This window comes from Phragmites australis, chromosome 6 (assembly GCF_958298935.1).
Source record: "Phragmites australis chromosome 6, lpPhrAust1.1, whole genome shotgun sequence".
Taxonomy (NCBI): Eukaryota; Viridiplantae; Streptophyta; class Magnoliopsida; order Poales; family Poaceae; genus Phragmites; species Phragmites australis.
Genome location: NC_084926.1, coordinates 43,385,219 through 43,398,303, shown reverse-complemented (window position 1 = coordinate 43,398,303; position 13,085 = coordinate 43,385,219). Strand labels below are relative to the sequence as shown.

At 45.4% G+C, this 13,085-nt stretch overlaps 1 pseudogene; it reads right to left on the bottom strand.

Annotated features, from left to right (window-relative positions):
- Positions 1 to 1,439: 1,439 nt before the first annotated feature.
- On the bottom strand, positions 1,440 to 3,285 carry LOC133920712 (KIN17-like protein; annotated as a pseudogene).
- Positions 3,286 to 13,085: the final 9,800 nt, after the last annotated feature.

Sequence of the window (13,085 nt, the reverse complement as noted above, 5' to 3'; positions counted from 1 at the left end):
TATGGCGTCTGCCTTTTTCTAAAAGGTATTCAACTGTCAACTGTGTAAATGAAACCTGAAACAACAAAGCCGGAGTAGCTCAGCTGTCGATAACATGAAAAGTTATCAAGTCCCAATGATAAGGAAGGGGTACTGCATGCATCAAATATGATCAATTCCTTCAATCAAACATATCAAATCTATGCCACCAACCAATCAGGAAAGTTGAGAATTTGAGGTCAGAAACTTTAAGGTCCAGAAAAATCGCATGTCCAATGATTACCATGGTATGGACGTCACACTTGTCCAAGGATAGTTTTCAATCAGTTCCATCCATGCAGGTTTCTTTTTTCTCTGTGTGTCTTCTTCAATACAACTATTCCGGTTAGATAGCAGTGTTTGTATCCCATTCCAATATCATAGAATATTCCAAAATACAGTTACAGTGCTGAGCTGACACCATAACCAGATATGAACCATGGGTTGTGACAGGAAGAGCAGAGAAACTGAATACCACAACAACAACAATAACAAAGCCTTTGTCCCAGGATAGGCTAAAGATGAAACTCACAAGATCTAACTAAAAAAGGAGGGTTGTGATAGGCTTGACGAGCCAATGTAAAAAATCCAGCCACTCTTATGGAGATGAGGCAGGGAAACTGAATGTGTCTTATAGAGTAGCTCTAACTAATACACAGCTGATGTGCAAAGGTTCTTGAGTTGAATGCTGGAAAATTGAGGAAAAGCAATTCCATGTTGTCACACAGGAGACTTCACCGAGCTGCTTTGAAACTAGGATTCGATATGTTTCAACAAAGCTGTTATATAAGAAATATGTAGTCTCATTCAATTGAAATTGTCTGTGTCGACAGCTGCATCTAGGCTGTCATTTCAGTATTCATATATGCTATAATGAGGCTGAAGAAAAGTCCAAATTCAGAGTAATTGTTGTTTAGTTTCAGGAGTAGTAATGAGGCTGACGAAAAGTCCAAATTTCACAGAGCAATTGTGGTTTAGTTTCAGGAGTAGTTTCTTAGACTTAACTGGTATGACCATCTTTTTCTATGAAAACAGGGATAAGGCAAAAGTGACATCGTCTTTCAAATAGATAAAATTATGTGTCATTGAGAGATTTGAACTAGGCTCATTTCATTTGGAGTTGCTAAACAAATCATGTTCATCAATCGATTTGCTAAAAAGCTATATGTAACTTTTTGCGACTTCCTTAAAATTACAGTTCAGGAGAGAAATGCGGAAAAAGGCACAGTTTCATCAAATAACTGTCTAAAGCACACACATAGAAAAAATGCAATATCATAGCAAAAAAAAAAGCAAAAGCATAAAAACATCAAAATGCTGCTTTTACTAATTTCCAATTATCTTTTGATGGTGTTCTTCTGTTTAACTGAGTCTTTTACCTTCCTGATAGCACCAAAAAATAACACAGATTTATCAAAAAGAGTGATACTTACAAGTAATGTTCAAACTACCAAGAAAATATCTGGTAAGAAGATTGTCTAGAAACAGACATGAAGAAGTTAACCAAATGTTACAAAATTGTCAATACAGGTACTCTGAACAAGCAGACATACATGAGACCATTTTCTCGAACATTACGCCTTCAGCAGCTAGAATGAACTAGAAACGTCAACATATTGAACTTCTTTAACAAAATAATTCCAGCACAAGCATCACAAGCACATTCGCTATCAGGCATCTAACTGAAAGAGCTAGTACACCAGGTCGCATAACTCTGGTTGGCAGCAGTAATGATACAGGAAATGAAATGAATCACATTGTGTATCACTGGGGCAATCTTGCAAATGTCCTCATATTCGATGGCCCCGAGAACCTTCCCATCATAGAGGCCCTTCTCAACCTGCACTTTTGCACAGAATTTCTGCACAGAATTTCTCTGTGTCCACTGAGAGCAACCTGGCATTCGAACCCCGGTAAGCCCCATTCACAATCCGCACCAGCCCACCAATCTGGGGGATCACAGTCTCAAGCTCATCTTGGTCGACCATGAGAACATGCTTGCACTTCATCATCTCAATCTCCCCAACATATTTATCGATCACTCTCTTGGCCGCCCCTTTCTGCTTGTAGTACCCCTTCTCCACCAGCAACTTGCTCATCACCTTGACCACAATCCCTGTTGCTCCTCTCCTTGGCCTTCTCCTCCTCCCTCATCAGCTCGTCCAATGCTGACCTCCTCGCTTCCGCTGCATTCACATCCTTCCCTTTCTTCTTGGCCACCTCATCCTTCTTCTCTCGAGCACGCTCCTCCTCTTCGTCGAGACCAAATTTCACCTTCGGCTTATCCTCAAAAGGGTTAAGCTTCAGCCCTGGCGCAGCCTTCTGAAGTGCAATTGCAATCTTCCTTGTCGCCTTGTTAGCCGCTTTCGAGTCATCCTCCCGATCATTGTCTGAGCCCGAATACTCTTCTTCACTGCCAGACTTAGACTCGGACTCCGACTCGTCCTCGCCATCATTACCATCATCACCATCAGTGGCCTTGGCTAGGGACTTCTGTGCGCACTCGATCTGGCGGGCGATCATGCGCTCCTGTCGTTCCTCCTCGACGAGGTCTGACTTGATCCTCTTGCGCTTGAGGCGTGCCTTGACGGCCTGCTCAGAGTCACGGTCGATGTAGGAGATGAACCACCCCTTGGGAGTGTCCTCGAACTTACAGAAACCCTCGCGTCCCAGGAACTTGACGAACTCGGTGAGCGTGGCCCAGGCGCCCAGCGCGTGGAGTTCATGTGGACGTGGTGGCGGTCGGCGATGTACTCGTTGTAGACGACGGTGGCGGCGACACGGGAGTGGCGGTGCGCCCGGCGGATCAGGGTGAGGAAGGACTCGAGGAACTCATCGGAGAATCCCTCGACGACACGATCGGGCGCCTGGCCGAACACCTGCTCTGCCGCTGGTGCGACTCCGACATGCAGTGGCACTTGAACCCGTTCTCGTCGCGGCACTGCTTCTGGCACATCTGACAGTAACCACCGCAGCTTCTGCAGTTCCTTTGCCTTGATCGGGTTTGCGATAGCCTTCGGCGTCAGGAACTCGTGCTTCCCCATCGCGCCGCCGCTGCCTCTGTTACCGAGCCTGCCGCCCGAGTGGGAGGAGAAGCAGAGCTTTGTGTAGGTAGGGATAGGAGGCGCGCGGCGAGGAGCGTTGAGGTTTTAGGATAGGGAGTGGTGGCGGCGGCGGTGCCCAGAGTCCCGGAGAGGAGGGAGGAGGCGGCGCCGGCGAGATCGGGCTGGCGTGAGAGGGATGAATCGATTGGGTTGGAGCTTTGGTTTGGAGACGTTGGAATTTGAGGGGCTTATTTGAAAAAGAGTCGAGGGCGAAAGCTAATGAAATGAAATTAAATTAAAAAAAATCTACTATAAAAACACATCTCGCGTCACCTCTTTTATTATTATTTTTATATAATAAAAACTTATAAAATTTTAATAATTTACTCACTTTTACTTATCTACCTCTGTCATCTCGTTATTGTTGGAACCGCTAACCCCAAACAAAGAAGACATTCGTTCTACGGGAAAACCGAAGGTTCCAGGGTGTGACACGTGTTATGAGTAAATAATTTTGATTTCTCCCGTCACTTTAGGTATAGTATTACCCTATTTATAGCTCGTATCTAACTACCTAACGCTAGGATTTATAGTTAAACTCTCTCAACTACCACATTCCTAGCATATTTAGGGGTATTATGGTACAATCAATTACATTTACATAATTACGATTGTGCACAGGACAGTTAAGTAGACTTCGACGTCCATTTATGGTCTTCGACCAGTCTCATGACTGCACTGAGGGTCCCTCTCCAGCTTCCAACTGAAGGTTCGTCACGACCTTCGCTCTTGCCCTCCGGCACCGTGGGTCAACCTTCGGCCTCCGGCCGAAGACACGCCAGTACCTTCGCCCGCTCCGGTGAGCGGAATCGCCGGTCAACCTTCGGCTTCCGATCGAAGGCCTGTCGTAGCCTTTGCCTGCGCGAGCGGTAGGGGTCGCAGACGTACCTTCGGGCTTCAACCGAAGGTCCACTGTGGCCTTCGTTTGTACGGATGAGGGAGGTTGTAGGCCAACATTTAGGCTCCGGCCGAAGGTCCACCATGACCTTCGCCTGCATTTGCTGAAACACCACTGCAACACCTGTTAGTGTTTAGCCACTAGTAGACTTCGGCTTGCCATACGAAGGGGGCGAGAGATCATCCCAACAGTTACCCACTAAATAAATAAAAAAATTAGAAAAGAAATTAACGGATAATCTCATACTTCTTTTGTCAGATCTCATCTGAAATCAAACTACAACATCGTTCTCTACGTGTTCTTTCTGTGCTCCTATGGCTTATCTACATCTCTATACATTAAGTTTTTGTTTAATATTATCATGTCTAATATTTATATATTTTTTATAATATATGGGTATTTAGCTAGTATTATATTAATATATATTCAGAGTCGGTTCAGGGTTCGTAAAATCAATTGTTCTAACCACCTCTGATACCATCCAACGGTCCAGGTAAAACACTATGGGAGATAACTTTCCTGATGCAAAATTGATTTTGATATCCAATAAGCCGATTCCTGGTTCGCAAAGTCAACATTCCAGATCGCTTCGTATCCCAATCAACGGACGAGATCACTAGATGAAGCCGAATTTATCGACCCCACATTAGAATTTTTTAGCGTATTTTAAACTAATTTTTTAGATTTTCATGTGGGGTTCACCCTTCTTATCCGGTATGCTATGATAACATAAGAGCACGAGATATGCAGCAATTGTGGGGTCTTGCATGTGCATTTCACTGTAGTTAAAGTCTACTCTACAAATCCTGTCGTCAAAGCTCTCACCCCCGGCGCTAGTTTGAAATGCGGATGTAACATTGTAAACATAGCTATTTGGATCAAAGGGTTATGTCTCTTGGGTAGCAGATATTTTTCTCTGCTTCATGAGGTGCTTAGCGATAGCTTTTCCCCGTACCTCACCAGCATCAAGTCCACTGCGTGCTTTCTTCCACCGATCGATAAAATAGAAGTTGCATATGTGGAAGGTGTACTCACGATAGCAGATACTGATATTGCATGGATGCCTTTAAGGACATTGTTAAATACCTTTGAGATATTTGTGGTCATTGTTCCATACCTACAACCACCCCCATCATACGCTAGCACCCATTTGCACTTATTAGCTATTTCGATCTTCAATCACTCTGTCACAGGCTCGTTCAAGACATTCTCTAATTCTACAAGCTTTTTGTTAAATTATCTCTCCTCTTTAACTTTGTAAAGTATCTTTAATTTCTTTATTACCTCCTTGCTCTTCTATCTTCTCCAAATATTTGCAGCAAAATGACACATGCATCACTGGTGCACAAGAGGAGGGTAAGGAGACCCTGGTGCCGATCCGATATCATACAGACTTGGCGCGCTACCCCAATTACGTGACGATGAACCAGATACAAGAACCAAGACCAACTATTGTTCCTCTCTCCTTCTGTCAGCGCAAATGCTAGGGGAACTAACTGATCCTCCGCATCGATGCCAACAACAATCATCAGTGTACCCTTGTACTTTCCCGTCAAGAAAGTGACATTGACGCTAATCACGGGCCGACAATACTTAAAGGCCTCCACGTATTGAGGAAAGCACCAAAACACACGCTGCATGACGGGCTTCATGACACTACTATCGCTACCCATCATGCCACCAGATAAAATGAACCACTTAGTCCCGGGGTTGAAATTTGAAATTGCATCCAAAGATCCTAGGTACCCTCGCGTCTGCCTCCTTCCAATCTCCCTATAGTAATGTCATAGCATGTTCCTTCGCCCTCAATGCCTTGCCACACAACACGCGGTAATTGGTAAAACCAACTATAGACTCAATTAGAGATACCACGGTCATGTTTGGGTCTGCCCAAACTATACGGGCGATACGCCGACCAAGGTACCTCGTCGTGCACTGGGAGTGCACTTGTTCAAGCCTCGCTGACCCGCAAGTGTGAGGTAGTCGAACATTTGTGATTTTCCATCGTCGGCCATGAAAGTGCATCTAGCCCCTATGTGTGGTTTTGGCAATTAATGACAATACCTATGGACTAACAATGGTGTTGAATTTGTTAGTAGGTTGTTCCATAGGTGATGCATGGATGAGAAATATGTATGAGCTCTAGGTAAATGGGGAGATTGAAAATGCATCAAGATGCATGAGCTCTAGGTGATGCTCGGGTAAGTGATGACAATGCCTATGGACTAACAATCATATTGAGAATTGCTATTAGGTTATTTCATAGGAGATGCATAAATGATGAAGCATGGATTCTTTGAGAAATGCCATGAGTTCAAAGAATTACATCAAAAGTCATTAAGATTTTAGTGATGCTCATAAGAAGAAGAAGAAGCTCAATAAGATTAGCAATAAGCTTGAAGGCTAAGTTGCTTGTGAAGATCAAGTAACTAAAGGTATGATTTGTTAATAGAGTTTTATGGACTAACCCGTGTGCTATGTGTTTAAGAATGAGTGGCGTTAGGTTCTATATGAAGATTGACAATATGCATGAAGGCTAATAAGTTACTTGTGGAGATCGAGTAACTTAAGGTATAAATGTTGTCATTTAGGTTTTACGGACTAACCCATGTGTTTTGTGCTTGAGAGTGAGTTAGGGTTAGGATCCATAAGAAGGCATGAGTTAAATTGAAATCATATATGCCAAGAGTGAAGAACAAGAGTGGACTCCATATATGAAAAAGTGAATTCCTTGAAGATGTCGAATACAAAGTGGTTTTCTATGGCAAGACGATGAAGGGCAAGCAAGACTCAGCTGCGATGGACCATCCGTGGTGAAGGGCAAGCAAATGGCTTGGCGCCGAAGGACCAAGGTGGTGGTGAAGAGCGAGTGAAGGCTTTGCGCGATGGACCGTGCGAGGCTATGGGAAGCTATGGATGATTCACATCAATCATATGAAGAAATCAAGAAGAAATGGAGTGAAGAATATATGGAAGTTGGCAACCCTCAAGGTTTGAAAGAAAAAGAAGCGGTACTTGAAAGTTTTCAAATGCTCAAAGTGGTTCAAACGAGTTTTATCTTTGAATTTGAGTATAGGTATGCCACACTATTAAGAGGGATGCAATGTGAGCTAATTGTCGCGTCTCAGTGCTCAAGAGTTCCCAACCAAACCCAAAGTGAGAGTTTGTTGTTAAGAGTCCGAAGCGGAAAGTGCGGAAGTGTCCAAAATGGGTTTTGGAGTGTTACTAATTTTATCCTATGTGTTTTAGGTCATGAATTTAGTTGGGATGTGTAGCCCTCTGAATAAGCTTTCTATAGAGTCCAAAATCGTCGAAATCAGACTCCGGGATCAAAAGTTATCGCCGTTTTTCGGAGGTCAGCTGTGCTGTGGCCGGAGACTCCGGTGTATGCCGGATACTCCGGTACCTGGAAAGGCCGGAGACTCCGGTGAAATCCAGATACTCCACTACCTGGAGTGGCCGGAGACTCCGGGAAGTCTCCGGGGCTGTTTTCTAGATCAAGTGCCGACCGGAGACTCCGGTGTAGGCCGGATACTCCGGTAAAAGTCCAGAAAAGAGCATAACGGCTAGTTCTGACACATTCTGTGACCATTCTGACGCCGTATTTGGATTTAGGGCCGGATACTTCGGTGTTCACCGGATACTCCGGTCAGTTCTGACAAAAACAGTAACGGCTAGTTGTTTGGAGTGGGCTATTTATACCCCACTCACCCCATCCTTTGGGGCTGCTGCAAGGGGCACGAAAGAACACATTTTTAGAGCCAAAAGAACCTCTCCCACTCAATTCTAGTGTGTGATTTGAGAAGAAAAGTGAGTTGGGTTAAGAGATTGGAAGATTGAGTGTAAGTGAGCTAAAATCCAATCTTGAGCACTTGAGTTCTCGGCAAGAAGTTCGATTGCGTTTGTTACTCTTGGAGGTGAAGCCTCCTAGCCGGCTAGGTGTTGCCCGGTGAGCTCCCGCGCGTGTGGTGAGCCGCGGGAAAGTTTGTGAAGGTCGATCTCGCCTCCGAAAGGGAAGAGATAAAGCTAGTGGATCGAGGAAAGCAGTTGAAAGAGACTCGGCTCGTTGGAGCTTCCTCAACGGAGACGTAGGATTCACGGTGGTGAATTCGAACTTCGGGAAATAAATCTTTGTGTCTCCTCTCTTGTTTCCTTACTTTTATGTTCTTGCTCAAATCTTTGTGCATATTGCTCGATATACTTGTTTGTGTGTATTTGTGTGTAGGTTCTTCGTGAATCTACTTGGAATCATCTCCGGGAACACACGACATCATTTGGTTTGAGCTAGAACTCTCCACTCATTAATTTTATTCAGTTTCGGGCTCTGTTCTGTACAGAAACCGGAGAATTCGGATTTTACCGGAGTTTCCGGACCTGTACACACCGGAGACTCCGGATAAACAGTAATTTCAGGCATATGAACAGTGTTTTCAGCCTTTTTCAATTTAAGTTTTATTGCATATCTCTTGCTAGAATTGAGTAATTTTTGTCACCTTAGGATTGTAATTTCCACACTTATTGAGGGTGATTGTGCACTAGTTGAGCCTAGCATATTTGGGTTTTTTTCTTGTGAAAAACTCGTTAGTTTATATTTCGCTGCAAGTTTAGGCCAATGGTAGAAAGTGTTGAATTTTTGTAAAAACGCCTATTCACCCCCTCTAGGCGACATCATTGTCCTTTTAGGCCATCACTTGGAATAAGATAGACTCATACACCCCATCCACAACCTCTCTGGTATTTGATAGTGTACCTCTCCTTCGCATAAGAATGAATCACGTCGTATGGCTTGTGTTGCCACACTGAGTAGTCCCTGAACTAGAACTTTACTTCCTCAAAACTATCAAATATTATTCCCTTCTTAATCAACTCCTTCTCACTGTCTCGTTCCTCCTTCGTAGACATTAAGCCATTATCACAAAGAGCATTCTTGGTCAATGAAATGTCCATATAGCCCGACACCTTAGGCACATCCACATGTATAGCCTTCAATGTCCTTATCTCATGCTCCGTGTAAATTCTATCCAACCAATCCTCCTTCTCATCCTCACTTGCTTCTCCTTCCACTTCAGCAACCACATGTCGTGTAACAACCTGAGTTTAAGCATGCCAATTAAATTACAAAATTCACTCCAAATTAAAACTTTTTAGGATTAATTAAGCTAACTAAGATTAATAAAATAGGTATGTGGATGTATATATACCAGTATATATATACATTCATATTTATGGGTTGTGCTAAGTTGCATAGGTATTTCAAAGTGCACTAAAATCAATTTCAAAATAGTCTCTCATTAAGTTGGTTTATATGCATTAGTTTGAGATTTCTATGGTTCTTTTGTGTGGAGGTTTGAAATTGAATGTCTCTCAATTTCAAATCTACTCTTAGATTCTATTCAGCTCCAATCCAATTCGAGTTCAAATCCCCTGATTCCAATCATCCGAGAAAGCTCAAGATCCAAGTCCAAAGCCTAATTCAAATATGTCTCTTTGAATTGATCTCAATCAAAAATCAAAACCAAATTCAAATTCTCCAATTTGAATTATTCCAAAATCCTTTTTTTTCTTCTCCTTCTCTTTTTCCTTTTCCCTTTTCTTCACCTAAGCCGGTTTCCTTCTCCCCTTTCTTCTCTCTCGGCCAGCCCAACAACCGGCCTTCTTCCTTCTTCCCCCGTGCGCACCGGCCCATTCACCGCGCTGGCGGCCCGGCCGCGCCCACACTCGCTCGCCCGCGTCCGCGCGTGAGCCCTGGCCATCCATGTGTCGTCAACCCCGCAAGCGCCCGCGCCTCTCCTCCTTTCTCCTCCCTCCAACGCGACGTGCCCATCGTCGGCCGCTGTTTCCCCTCTCCAGGAAATATCTCGTGCGCCCCGACCGACCTCCGCTTCTCCCGCTCTCTCCCTCCTCTCTCTCTCTGTTGCTGCCCATGCTCCGCGCCCATATCGTGTGACTTCCAGCCCGCACCCACGCCCACGCTTGGTCGGCGCAGGCAGCCCATGCCCCGGGAAAAAGGGTGAGCGTCGGCCGTCACCTCGTCGCCGATGTCACGTGACGCCAGCAAGCCACACTGACTCTCTATGTCCCTCTCCCCTCTATAAATAGAGCTCTAATCTCTCTCTCTCCCTCTTTCTCCCTTTCGCCAGGCCATAGCACTGCCATTGTCGCCGTTGTGACTTCACCATCACCGACCCACTGTCGACGTGTTGCCGAGGAGCACCGGGGAGCCATCGTTGTCCCTATGCCACCGCTTGTCTGCTGGAAGCCTAACAGGAGCCGCCCACGCACGGAGCCGAGACAACGCTATCGCTGCTGGTGCTTCTCGCCACCGGCTGCCTTCTCGTTCCTTCAACCCAGACGCCGGTGAGCCTTCCAGTCCCCCCTGACGTCCGTGTAGACAGCATGTAGGCATCCCCCGGGCTCCCTCTTAGCTTGTTGCCGCGCGTCGCCGTGAGTTTGTCTCTGCTGTGCTTGCGCTCGCCGCTGGTGTGCCTCTGCTCTATGATGTGATCCGGCCATCATGCCGTGATGTATACAGACGTTAGGCCTCTTTTCTTTGCAAGTTGGCCCCTCCTTGTGCAGGGGAGGTGCTTCCCGTTTTCCCCGCGTCGTTGCCCCCTCTCCAGCCGTGATCTCGTCGACGAGCTCCCAGCCGAGTCTGTTGTATCGCGTAGTAGGTCGACGTGCTTTCGTCCACGTGAAACCTCGACTGGAACCCTTCTCCGGCGAGCTTCCCAGTGCGCGCTACCATCAATTTCACGTCGTCGACCGACTTCCCCCATCCCCTCCGTCGCTCGCCCGGCACCAGTGCCTGCGCGTGCGCTTGAAGCAGCCTCGGGCTATGGCTCGGCCTGGCCGATTAGTCCATGGCTCGGCCCAGTGGCCAGCTAGCCTGCCAGGCCGACCCGACTGTCAAAGGTCGTGTGTCCGTGGGCTGACCCAGCTTCATTAGCCCGTTAGCCACCAGCCTAAGACCCGAGCGGGCCTGCACTATGCAGGCCTGGCACTATACAGCCTGACCCCATCCAGGCCCAAATTAAGCCCAACTCAGCCCATCCGGTTGATGTTCATGTGGGACCCACCAGGCTACTCCTCAATGGGCCCATTCACTGTTCACGTGGGCCCCACCTGTGGGCCCCACCATGAATAGTAATATTTGGTAATTTTCTGATTTAATTTAGGTTAAATCTTCCGGTGGCATAACTTCTCCGTTCTGGCTCCGATTTCGATGATACTTTCGCCGAAATTCATCTAAAATCAAGATCTACTCATCTATCACATTGTGATATATATTAGGGCTCATTTGGATTTTCATTTGATGTTATCTGATTCTTCTCTAGTATAGCTATTATTGATCATAGTCACAATTGCAGAGCAACCAGAGTTTTGTGAGTGTTGTGCGAGAAGTGTCAGGAGTGAGAAGGATCTCGACTACAATCAAGACTTCGAAGAAAACTCTGGAGAAGGCAAACCCTATCTCCTTGATCATATTGAACCTATGTTTTCAAATAATCTGCATGCTTAACTTAAAACTGGATTTATATCGCATGTGCTATGTATTGCATTTTTACAACTGCTTATGGTAGCTAATCCTATTAAACACTTGCCATGACATAAATGTTATCAAAATATATATCACCCTAGAATTACCTATTATTATCTATATTAATGACAGACGACGTCTTGATATCTAGCATGCTTAGGATTGAATACGTCTCCTCGGAGACGTCACTTTTAAAAACACATCTCCTCGGAGACAAGATTTATTGTATCAATGATAACTCATATACCATGAATCCTCGATGGTTGTGAATGTCGTGATGGTTGTGAAATTCTTGATGTCGTGTGGGATGTGGAGGGTGACGTGTAAAAATGGGTGAAAACTGTTTTGGCAGGGGGGGGGGGGCAAGTGGAGTAGTACTCAGAATGAGGATACTCTTGGGGACTTGAGTTATCTTTGTGGTATTCATTACCGGAAGATACTTGCCCTGGCTGTTTAAGAACCGAGTCATTTCGCAGCCATACCTTAGCAACTCCCGTGCAACCATGCGTCATGAATGGGCAGGACTTGACCTCTCCTTCATCGGACTGGGTTGGGCATCATACGAGGAGGCTGAGAGCAGCGAGCAGCTAAGAGTCCATCTGTCTCGCTGTTTGGAGGTTTCAGGAACCGGCCTAGGCTTAAAAAGGGAAGCTGGCCTTCGGAACATGCAGCTCTGGTACCTGGCGTGTCTCATGGAAAAGCCCGTCAGGAAAAGTGTTTGAAGGGTCTCGGTATGATTCTCTCCTCTGCTGGCTACGGATGGAGGCTAAGCATATCGCATGGGTAAAGCTGTACAACCTCTGCAGAGTGTAAATCTATTCGAATAGTCATGTCCACGGTTATGGACATACGAAGGCAGAACCTTTTTGACTAGACTCCGGGTGCGTGTGTCTTGATGAGTGAGTGTGTGGACTAGATGTCCGTGTGATAAAGTTGCTGGCTCAATCCGCCAAGATCTGTGTGGTACTAAAGGTACACTAGATATGACAAAAGGGATTACGGAGTGTGGTGTAGCCCCTTCCAGGACCGAACCCCCCTCCCCCCCAAAAAATATAGCTTGTTACCTGGCTTTGAACTACTTAAAATATTTTGAAGTCGATCATAGTTGATACAATTGGATACCTGAATAAACTACTTTACGGTTAAATCTAAGCCATAAAGCTTTATCCTTGAATAACCCCTTTATGCATCTATCAACATTTTGAAGTAGTTTAGGGCTTGCTGAGTACCTTCCGTACTCACTCTTGCTGTCATTCAGATAAGGAAGCCGATGCCGACTTCGCCGGAGGTGAAGCCGAAGATGAAGAGTAGTCTTAAAAAGGTCTTGTTCACACCCTAAGCTGCATGTGGCTTGGGCTTTTGCTTTCCACTATGCTTATTGGCCTCTCGGTCAGATTTGTAATATACAGTTTGGTCTGTAAACTTTTTATGCTCTGAATTGTAATACTTATGTACGAAGTTTGACTACGATTTTACTACTGTTATACTGTGCGTATCAACTACTTGATCCATGAACTGATACAAGAGG